Here is a 10987-nt window from a genome sequence, read left to right as displayed (position 1 = left end):
GGGGGAATATCCAGGTAAACCACATCTCCTTGGAATTCCCCTGTCTTTGAAATTAAAAAACCAGGCAAAGACGAATGGCATCTGCTCCACGATCTCCGTCAAATTAACAGCGTAACAGAAAACATGGGCTCTCTCCAGCCAGGGATGCCATCCCCAACGATGCTCCCCCAAAATTGGAATTTGGCTGTGATTGACATTAAGAACTGTTTTTTTCAAATTCCCTTTCACCCTGACAATGCCCCACGCTTCGTATTCTCGGTTCCCACCATTAACCGAGTGTCCTGGTTTAGGACAAATTAGGGGAAAATCTCCAAAGGAGGCCCTTATAGGAAACAAACCTCCACAACTCCTCCCCCCTCCCCATTACCGGGTTCGGGAGGAATTTCCTCAGAGGATAAGTGGAAAAAACTTGTTTATTAAGCAACAACAAAAAACACTCCCCAACACAAGAAAAAACAGCCCGAGATGACAACAAATGTTTTCACCAGTCCGAGAGAGGCCGAACAGCGTGGGCAGTCTGCTGAGGAGGGTGCTGAGCTTCTCTGTAATGCAGACTCCGGAGGAGTTCCTTGACGTTCCCGAATCAAGGTCCGAAGCAGGTCCGATGTCTTCAGGGAAGGGGAGGAAGGAAGGAAGGGAAAAACAAAAATAGAAAAATGGCAAAATAAGGCAAGCAAAGAAAAAACCAAAAAAAGCAAGACAGCAGAGCAAGCGAAGCGGGCCTAAAGCTAGCAGCAGCAAGCCAGAGCAAGCAGCCGGGGGAGGGACACGGCTATAGACAAAACAAACTGAGAGCACGGGAACAGGAATACACGATTGGGATACAAAGCATGAAAATGTCCTGTCACCCCAGGACACCGAGAAGCCCCAAGGAAGAGATACCACTGGAAAGTTCTTCCCCAGAGAATGAAAAACAGTAATTGTATTTGCCAGTGGTATGTCTCTTCCTTACTGTCCCCAGTCCATGCAGCCATGAAGGATGCCATCATCCTTCATTATAGGGATGACATCTTAGTGTGTGCCCCAAATGAAGACATACTTACCCACGCGCTTGACCTGACAATCAATTCTTTAGTTGTTGCAGGGTTCGAGCTCCGTGAAGACAAGTTTCAGAGGATGCCACCTTGGAAGTACCTGGGCCTGGAGATTGGGAAGCGGACCATTGCTCTGCAAAAATTAGCCATCAAGAATAACATCAGGACTTTGGCTGATGTCCAGCAACTGTGTGGCTCTTTGAACTGGGTAAGGCCTTGGCTGGGTATTTCCACCAAAGACCTAGCCCCCCTTTTCAATTTATTGAAAGGGGGAGAGGGGCCTAGTTCTCCTAGGACCCTTACCCAGGAAGCGAGGGCCACACTGGGGAAAGTGCAGGACATGATATCTGCCAGGCAGGCCCACCGTTACTAACCGGGCCTGCCCTTCAAATACCACACCTCCATGGGGTGATCTTCCAATGGGAGGTCACCCAAGTAGGGAAGAAGGACCAGGACTGGAGAGACCCACTCTTAAACATAGAGTGGGTCTTCCTCAGTCACAACAGGTCCAAAAGGATGACACAGCCACAAGAGCTGGTGGCAGAACTGATCCGGAAAGCAAGGGTCCGGACCAGGGAGTTAGCAGGGTGTGACTTTGACTGCATCCACATTCCATTAAAATTAGAATCGGGCCATCTATCCAAAGTGATGTTAGAACATCTGCTTCAGGAAAACGAAGTACTGCAATTTGCGTTGGACAGCTACACTGGTCAAATTTCAATCCATCGACCAGCTCACAAAATTTTCAATTTGGACGTCCAACTTACATTGACACTGAAATCCATCCAGAGCAAAACACCTCTAAAGACACTGACAGTGTTTACAGACATGTCAGGAGCATCTCACAAGTCAGTCGTGACCTGGAAAGATCCTCAGACTCAGCAGTGGGAGGCAGATGTGGCCGAGGTGGAAGGATCACCTCAGGTAGCTGAGTTGGCTGCTGTTGTCAGAGCTTTTGAGAGGTTCTCTGAACCATTTAATTTGGTCACAGATTCGGCCTATGTAGCAGGTGTAGTGTACAGAGCAGAGAATGCAATCTTGCAGGAAGTCTCCAACATTGCATTGTATGAGTTGCTCTCAAAACTGGTAAAATTAGTCTCCCACCGAGAGCAACCGTTTTATGTGATGCATGTCAGGTCACACACCGACCTGCCAGGGTTCATCACCGAGGGTAATCGAAGAGCTGATGCCCTCGCAGCACCTGTACAGATGGCCTCACTTCCAGATGTGTTCAGTCAGGCCAAAATCAGTCACCAGCTCTTCCATCAAAATACACCTGGCCTAGTTCGTCAATTTCACATCACTCGAGAACAGGCCAGAGCGATTGTGGCCACATGTCCCAACTGCCAACAAACTTCTCTCCCTTCCCTGAGCTCAGAGACAAACCCTAGGGGTTTGAGAAGCTGTGAGGTGTGGCAAATGGATGTGACTCACATCCAGTCATTTGGCAGATTCAAATATGTCCATGTCTCAGTAGATACTTTCTCTAGTGCAGTCTACGCTTCAGCCCACACAGGAGAGAAGGTTTCTGACACCAAAAGACACATGGTGCAGGCCTTCTCCATGCTGGGCATCCCCAAAGTCATCAAAACAGACAACAGCCCAGCGTACAAGTTTAAGGAGTTCCAGAGCTTCCTGCAACAATGGGGAATAGAGCACAAAACTGGCATCCCCTATTCCCCAACAGGCCAAGCCGTGGTGGAGAGGACCCAGCAGAGCCTAAAAAGGGTTCTGCATCAACAGCAACAGGCAGTGAAGGTGGAATCCCCTCAAATACGGTTGTCCAAAGCACTGTTTACCATCAGTTTCTTAAACTGCACATATGAGAACACCTATTACCAGGCATTTTCTGGAAAGCAGTCAAACCAGCCTAAAGGCTCGTCCACCTGTCTTAGTAAAGAACCCAGAAACGTGGGAGAGGGAGGGACCCTACGAAATGATAACCGGGGGAAGGGATATGCCTGCGTGTCCACCCCCTCAGGTTTGAAGTGGGTCCCCTCCAAGTGGGTGAAACCTTACATTCCCAAAGTATCCAGGTCCGGGACCACGGCACAGGTAGCCAGTGCTTTCTGGAGAAGGAAGAGACGTCACACCCTTTAAACCCCTAACTCCTCCCTCTTTCCTAATGTCTTTTGTATACAAGATTCATTTCAGATTTCGCTGATCTGGACTCAGCCACCATGAACATCAAGCTAAGCCCCATCCTGAAGCTGCTGCTCCCACTCAGCGCATTCCATCTCAGCAGGACTGCAGATTCAGACTGGCTGACTGGACTCTTTAAAAGATGGGACTTTTGGGCTGGGTAGGGTCAATTTTAAAAACTGAACCCTTAGTTTTATTTGTTAAGTTTTTCCTCCTTCCTTTTTAAAACAAAAAAGGAGGAGTTGTTGTATTGTGTTTTTATATCTTTGTAACAGTTCTGTAATGGTTTGCCCCTTCACCCCCCATTTTCTCCCAATGGTTCCACCCTCCTCCAATGCCACCCCTCCCTGGTGCCTTGTCCATCACGCAGCTCCTAATCCCACCCTCCCAAAATCTTCCACCTTGGGCATCGAGTGAGTGGACAAAGGCCAGGGGTCCCTCCCTTAACCTTCCTCCATTGGTTTGTGTTTCTGTCTGTCCTCCTGCCTTCCACTCCCCCGAACTCCCCCATTGGGCCATGGGTGTCCTTCCCCCTTGTCTCTGCCCCGGTACTTTAAGTGATAACGAAAGCCATGTGACCACTTTCGGCTGCAGGGGCATGGAATTCAGAGCTCCCCAGAGCTTGCAATAAACCTGAGACTTTTCCCCGGCCGTAAGTCGACTCCCTCATTGCCTTCTTGGACGCCGCCTCTCCTCCATACAAGGCAGATAGCGAAGCGCTCTGTCTTAGCCACTCCCCAAATCTGCCACAAGAGACAGGGGAGTGTCCCCTGCTGCTGACCGCGCCTCTGCCAGGCAGGCGAAGCCAGGGGGCTTCAGAGGGAGCACAGCAGCAAGGACGGAAAAGGATATTGAATGGCCCGAAATACTGCCAATTTCAGGCAGCAACTCCTGGGAGAGTGCCCGGTGGAAGAAGCCTGGTTGTGCTTTGAACAGGGTACCACCCCAGCAGGTCTGGTAGACTTGATCAATGAAAACGAAATATTGAAAACCGCAAAAGAACAAAATGTTTGGGAAATACCCCGAGGCAAAAATTTATTTATAGACTTAGTAGAAAGAATCAGTACGAGCTGAACCTAAGCAATTGTTGGGTCTGCGGGAACACCCAAATATCTGAAGTCTGGCCATGGGAAGGAGTTAGCTTGAGACCATTAGAAATTCTAAAATGGAAACAACTCAAAATCTAGCATCCTCAAGGAAAGGGGGGAAGGGCAATGGAATTTAAGACCAGAATAATAGGAGAAGAATGTATTTCCAGAAGGGGAATACGATACAACACACAGGTGGAAAGGATGGCTTGCAAAAGGTATTTAAAAGTAAAAAGTTCGCTCACTCGATGGATCCCAAAGGATCCAAACAGGTTCTGGTCCATAGTAAAGAAGGAAGGGTTTAAGTGTATATACAATTAGGCATACGGACTGCATGAATGTGCCAAAGAAGGAGTAAACCCATTTTTAGGGATAAAGGACATTGCAAAATATTGGGAATGTCCAGCCAAAATTAACAATACCTTTTGGGAAGCACCCAAACACCTATTCTGGATTTGTGGGACTACAGCATACACTAAGCTTCCAGGGGATTGCTCAGGGAGCTGTACCATCGGAATAATAAAACCAGCCTTTTTCCTGTTACCCAAAGAATCGGGATCGAGTTTGGGAGTCCCCATATATGATGATTTGAGAAAAACTGGAAGGGAAAAAAGAAGTGCAATTGAAATCGGGGGGATGCAAAAGTGGAAAAGTGAAGTTTGGACTCCAAAGAAAATTATCAAGACTTATGGCCCAGCCACCTGGGCTCAAGACAGGTCCTGGGGCTATCGGACCCCGATATATATGTTGAATAAAATTATCAGGCTCCAGGCAGTATTAGAGATGGTATCTAATGCTGCTTAGAGATCGGTGATAGAAGCGAAGTAATTAGAAACATCTCAAATGAAATAAGAAAACTAGCATATGTAGGTAACCAGGAATAGACTCCCTTACTCAATTCCAAGTGGTGGGAAAATCTATGGTCCTTTAAGGGGGATTGGTGGAAAAAGGCAGCCTTCTTCACGGTGTGCATCATTGCTGGTTTGCTCTTCTTACCCTGCTTAGTCCCCTGTTTGATTAAAATAGTAACCTCTGCAGTTCAGGCCAACCTAGAGATTGACCTGAAGAAACTAGAAAAGGTAATGAAGTTAAATAATCAAGAACACAAGAACGCACGGGAAATTTATAACCAATACCAGGAACTGAGAAAAATTTATGCTGAGGAACCAGAAACTGCAAATTGATGCAGGCTTGTAGTTCAAGCCCGATCAAAGAAAAAGAGGGAGGACTGTTATGAGTGAGAAATTGCTTATTTCTCAAAGGTTATAAAGTGTTACCTCATGGCCTTTTGTTAAGTAATTGCCTATTACCCACTGTTCATCCCTCATTAATTACGCATTGTTCATCCCTTGTTAATTACCCATTGTTCATCCCCTGTTAATTACCTATTGCTCATCTCCTCTTAGAAATCCCTTTTTGTCGGGCTGGGTTTCACCACTGCTGCTTCCTAGAAAATGGCACCCGGGACTGTGAGGAGGAAGTGACATCAGAGGCAGTATGCAAATGAAGAAACACGCTGAATTCAGCACTGAAAAACCCTTAAAACAGCGAGCCACAATGAAATTGAAGGACTCAAACTACTGCAAAGGGTGAGCAACTAGTTCTAGTGTCCGCGGGAACTTTTCTAATCTCTCACTCTGACCAACAGAGATGCTGGCTAGAATGAGGACCCCTGACCACAAGCCAGAATGTGGAATCCTGCCACTCCTGTGAGGACGGAATCCCTGGCTCTGCCTGCATGTAAAGCGGACAAAGCTGCACTCCTCCTCTTCCGTGCCACTCTGTGCGCGCGACCCGTCAGGCCCCCACCCGAGCTGGTCACTTTAATAAAGGCACTCTAAAGGAGCATGATCTCCTGCCCTTTTCCTATCAGACACAGTCTGTGGCCACAGGGAAGGTGGAGAGAAACAAAATGAGAAATGTCACAGAGAATATTTTTTATTTGTGGACAATATGAAAAAAGTAAAACAAAGAATAAGAACCTCCAAAATGAAACCAACAAGAAGTATCAAAGATGACTTATTGCAAGTGATTTGCAGAAATTGGCCAGCAGTTTAATGTTCCTGAAAGCATCCAGTCATCAGTCTCCTTACTGCAGCCTTGAGCTCCTGGTTCCTCAGGCTATAGATGAGGGGGTTCAGGGCTGGAGGCACCACCGAATACAGAACTGACAGGGCAAGATCCAGGGATGGGGAGGAGATGGAGGGGGGCTTCAGGTAGGAAAATATGATAGTGCTGACAAAGAGGGAGACCACGGCCAGGTGAGTCAGGCAGGTGGAAAAGGCTTTGTGCTGTCCCTGCTCAGAGGGGATTCCTCCGCACGACCCTGAAGATCTGCACATAGGAGAAAACAATGAACACAAAACAGCCGAGTCCTAAACAGATGGAAAACATAAGAAGCCCCACTTCCCTGAGGTGGGATTTGGAGCAGGAGAGTTTGAGGATCTGGGGGATTTCACAGAAGAACTGGCCCAGGGCATTGCCATGGCACAGGGGCAGGGAAAATGTATTGGCCGTGTGCAGCAGAGCATTGAGAAAGCCACTGGCCCAGGCAGCTGCTGCCATGTGGGCACAAGCTCTGCTGCCCAGGAGGGTCCCGTAGTGCAGGGGTTTGCAGATGGACATGTAGCGGTCGTAGCACATGATGGTCAGGAGGCAAAGCTCTGCTGAGATGAAGAACAGAAAGAAAAAGAGCTGAGCAGCACATCCTGTGTAGGAGATGGTCCTGGTGTCCCAGAGGGAATTGTGCATGGCTTTGGGGACAGTGGTGCAGATGGAGCCCAGGTCACTGAGGGCCAGGTTGAGCAGGAATAAGAACATGGGTGCGTGCAGGTGGTGGCCGCAGGCTACGGTGCTGATGATGAGGCCGTTGCCCAGGAGGGCAGCCAGGGAGATGCCCAGGAAGAGGCAGAAGTGCAGGAGCTGCAGCTGCCGCGTGTCTGCCAGTGCCAACAGGAGGAAGTGGCTGATGGAGCTGCTGTTGGACATTTGTTGTGGCTGCACATGGGGACCTGTTAATGGAGAAAGGACAGTGACAAGTCAGGAGAGGCTGCTCGGAGCCAAACCTGGGCCATTCCCTGTAGACTGTCCCGCTGGGACTCACCCACCCTTCTTCCTGCTCTGGGAAAACCTTTGGCTGCAATCAGAGCACAATCACGCTCCCGGGTCACCCTGGGATAAACCAGACCCTGCCCAGAGCAGAGGGATCCCTGAATGTCTCACCTTCTCTAAAGGTCTCTGGGCAAGGTCTCAGCACCCCCTTGTGCCAAGGACACTCACGGCTCCCTTGGCCAACCCAAAGCATTTCCTCAGCTGTGGCATCTCTGCACTTCCCCGTGGGACATTCAGGGAACTCCCAGAGGCTCTGGCACAGATCTGCACCCAGGAGGGCAGCTCAGAGCTGGGAAGGGCACAGCAAAGAGATCCCCGGCTGTGCCCGTGATGGGATCTCAGGGAGGGGCTCAGCTCATTCCCCTTTCCCATGGACTGCTTTGCCCACAGCCCCATAAGTCCCAGGGAAGCTTGGACACCCCATTCCTATGGACACCCCTGCCTGGCAGGAATGCCAAGGGCAGTGCCTGACTCAGCTGCTGCAAATGCCAGAGCCTCCCTGAGAGCACCAGATAACAGTGACAATATCAGGGGAGTGCAGAAACAGGAGAAGGTGTTGTGGTGCTGTGCCTGAGAGGGCAGGGCAGAGACAACCAGGCACTCAGGACAGTGTTCCCATGCCCAGCTGTGCCCGGCACCTCCCACACACCAACAGTGCCCTCCTACCCCCAGCACTGCTCTGTTCAGCCCCCTCTGTTTCCCTGAGCATCTCCCTGGGCCTGGACATTCCCTCCTGAGAGGTGCCTTGTCCCTGCCACCGCTCACAGAGCTCATCCCACCCTGTGTGCCCTCGCTCCAGCCCTACAGAAACCTGCCTGTGTGCAGGGCCCTGGCTGGGGTAGGGTCTGTGTGCAGGTGGGCAAGGGCAGCTCAGGAGAGCCCTGCTGGGCCCTGTAAAGGTGATGCTGCTGCTGTCCAGGGCTGAGGAGTGGCTGAAGGCCCTTTGGGAGGCTCCCAGCAGAGAGATTGACCACCCAAAGTTACAGTTCTGGAGTCTCTGTAAATGTTCAAACATTCCTTTGATGATCCTGTGTGTCCCCTTCAACTCATTATGTTCTGTGATTCTGGGATTACAATTCCTGTTCTGCTTCTCTCATCCCCCTGTTGTCTATAATTAAAAGAGAAATAACCCCTTTGCAACAGAGTTAGAAGAGCAAAGGAAAAAACAGACCTTTATTGGAAGCTTCCAGGTTTCCCAGTGGGGATGGGGCACACCCGGCCCCTGATTTCAACAATTTATTAAGGTTAATTAATTAGGATATTTAACAGGGCCATCCTACGGGAGGTTAAGTTGCCTCAGTTGCACACCCCTGGCTCAACCCATTGGAGTAGGTCCAAGGGTTTTTTTTCACGTTTTTGTTATGACTGCTCACATTCTGGTCAAAAAACAAAATGTTCTTGTAGGTCCTCTTCCTGATAATAAGACTATGCAGTATTTCAGGAATGTATTTAGACAGTCAGCTTATTGTTCTAAAATCTAAGAGAAAGGTTAGGAAATGTACTAGAGTTAATTAAGGATTATAGTCATATAAGTATATAATAGTAGTTTAATAGAGCTAATTAAGAGTTTAATAGAGTTAAGTAAGGATTATAGTTTTATAACTATATAATAGTAATTAACAGAGCTACGAATATATGAAAAATGTATAAAAAGCAGAAATCTTTTTGTCACCACCCCAACTTTCTCAACATTCTCCAAGCAGGACATTGAAAACACTCTCAGGAAAGCTCCTGACCTTTACAGCAATCTCAGGCTTACCTTCTTTGGGAAGTGTCCTCCAGAGCCGTGCCCAGGCTGTTCTGGAGCTGGAAGAAGCCCTGCCCCACCCAGCACCTCTCAGCAGCAGCACCTGCCCTGCTCAGGGTGGCTCTGTTCCCCCACAGCTTCTCCCCAGCGCTGGGAGCAGCTCCCCGGGCCGGCTGAGAGCTGTCCCTGGCAGGCAGTAGAGTCCCTGGCCTAGCACAGCGCTCTGGACTGCAGGACCCTGCTCTGCAGGACAGCCCTGGGCACCCCTGGCTGCTTTGCACAAGAGATGAACAGAGAATGTACTCACAGAGTCTGTGGGCATTGGGATGTTCCAGCTTTAGGAGATCACTCCAGGAGCTGCAGCTGCATTGTCCTGCAGCCAGAGGTTCCTGTGCCAAGGGCTGGCAGTGATTCTGCCCCAGGCACTTCTCAGCACCTTCCCAGCCCTGACTGATTGAAGCTCTCTGTGCCTCTGTGCTGTGACCAGGGTGGCTGCAGGCAGTGCCCCAGCCCTTCTGGGCTGGGAGAAGAGATGCTCATCAAGAGTAATGTGCTTTTGAAGCTCTTCTTGGTTGCCAGGATCACCCTCTGTGCCAGGAGCCCGGCCCAGCTCAGCAGCACAGACACAGCACAAGGACTTTAATGACCCTCTGGGGCTTTGTGCTGAGGCCCTGAACATCAGTCCCTGAGAGGGAGCTGAAGAAACCTCTCAAGAACTCCAAGTCAGAATCCAACTCTAAAGTTTCTTTGACTTTTAATGGGTCCCACTGAGGGACACAACTGAGAAAGTGTCCCCAGGCCCCAGTCAGAGCAGAGAACTGGAGGCACTGATGACAGGTGGGGACAAAGAGAAGCCAAGTCTTGGTGCCCTGGGGCACAGCAGGGTCTGTGCCACCAAGGGCTGTGAGGAGACACCTTGTCCTGAGGCACTGGGGCCTCCTGGCACAGCCCCAGCCAGGCTGGGCACTGTCACCCCCTTGTCCTGCCCTCAGCATCCCCCCTAGCCCACATCCCAGTGGCCTCAAGGATCTGCTGGAGGGAGTCCCTGGGGAGCCTTGCTCAGGAATGGCCCTGGGGGCTCCTTCATGCTCCCAGGGACTGCAGGTTTTTCAAAGGACTTTGGCTTTTGCTTTTGCCTTGGAGTCTCTGAGAGATTTGTGCAATCATGGCCTCCAATTATCTGCTTTAATTAGTCCCTGGAGAGGCTTTGTCAGTAACAACACTCAGTGGGGGTCATTAATACTTTCAGGGTACTCAGTTCTTTTAAGGTACTTGGTGTTTCCCTTTTGATACAGACTCTTTGAGAAAGATTGTGCAGTCACAGCCTCAAAGTATCTGTTTTAATTAGTCCCTTGAGCGTCTGTATCAGTAATAACACTCATTGGGGCTCATTAATGCTTCAAGGTACTTCAGTTCTTTTAAGGTACTTGGTGTTTCCCTTTTGATACAGACTCTGTGAGAGGTTTGTGCAATCATGGCCCCAATTATCTGCTCTAACGAGTCCCTTGAGAGCTTTGTACTGACATTCAGTGGGGCGCATTAATACTTTAAGACACTCAAGGTCTTTAAAGTACTTTGGATTTTCCTTCCCACACTGAGTTTCTGAGACATTTTTGTGCAATCCTGGCCTCCACTTCTCTCCTCCAAAGACTCCATGAGGAGCCTGTGTTGGGGATGGACCTCAGTGGGTCCCAATAATGCTTTGAGGCACTTTGGGGTTTTCATCTGACTTTGACTCCTGGAAAGATTTGTGCAATCTCCTCTCAGGCCCTGAGGTTCCAGGGCTCAGCTCCAAATGCACTACGGAGCTCATTAGGACAAAACAAGTCCTGACAAACCATGGCTCTGCCTTGATTTCCCTCTAC

At 49.5% G+C, this 10987-nt stretch overlaps 1 pseudogene; it reads right to left on the bottom strand.

Moving 5' to 3' along the window:
* Nucleotides 1-6314: 6314 nt before the first annotated feature.
* On the bottom strand, nt 6315-10400 carry LOC137465632 (olfactory receptor 14J1-like; annotated as a pseudogene).
* Nucleotides 10401-10987: the final 587 nt, after the last annotated feature.

This window comes from Anomalospiza imberbis, assembly GCF_031753505.1.
Source record: "Anomalospiza imberbis isolate Cuckoo-Finch-1a 21T00152 chromosome W unlocalized genomic scaffold, ASM3175350v1 scaffold_91, whole genome shotgun sequence".
Lineage (NCBI taxonomy): Eukaryota > Metazoa > Chordata > Aves > Passeriformes > Viduidae > Anomalospiza > Anomalospiza imberbis.
Note: the sequence above shows the minus strand (reverse complement) of the source record. Positions and strands in the feature narration are given on the sequence as shown.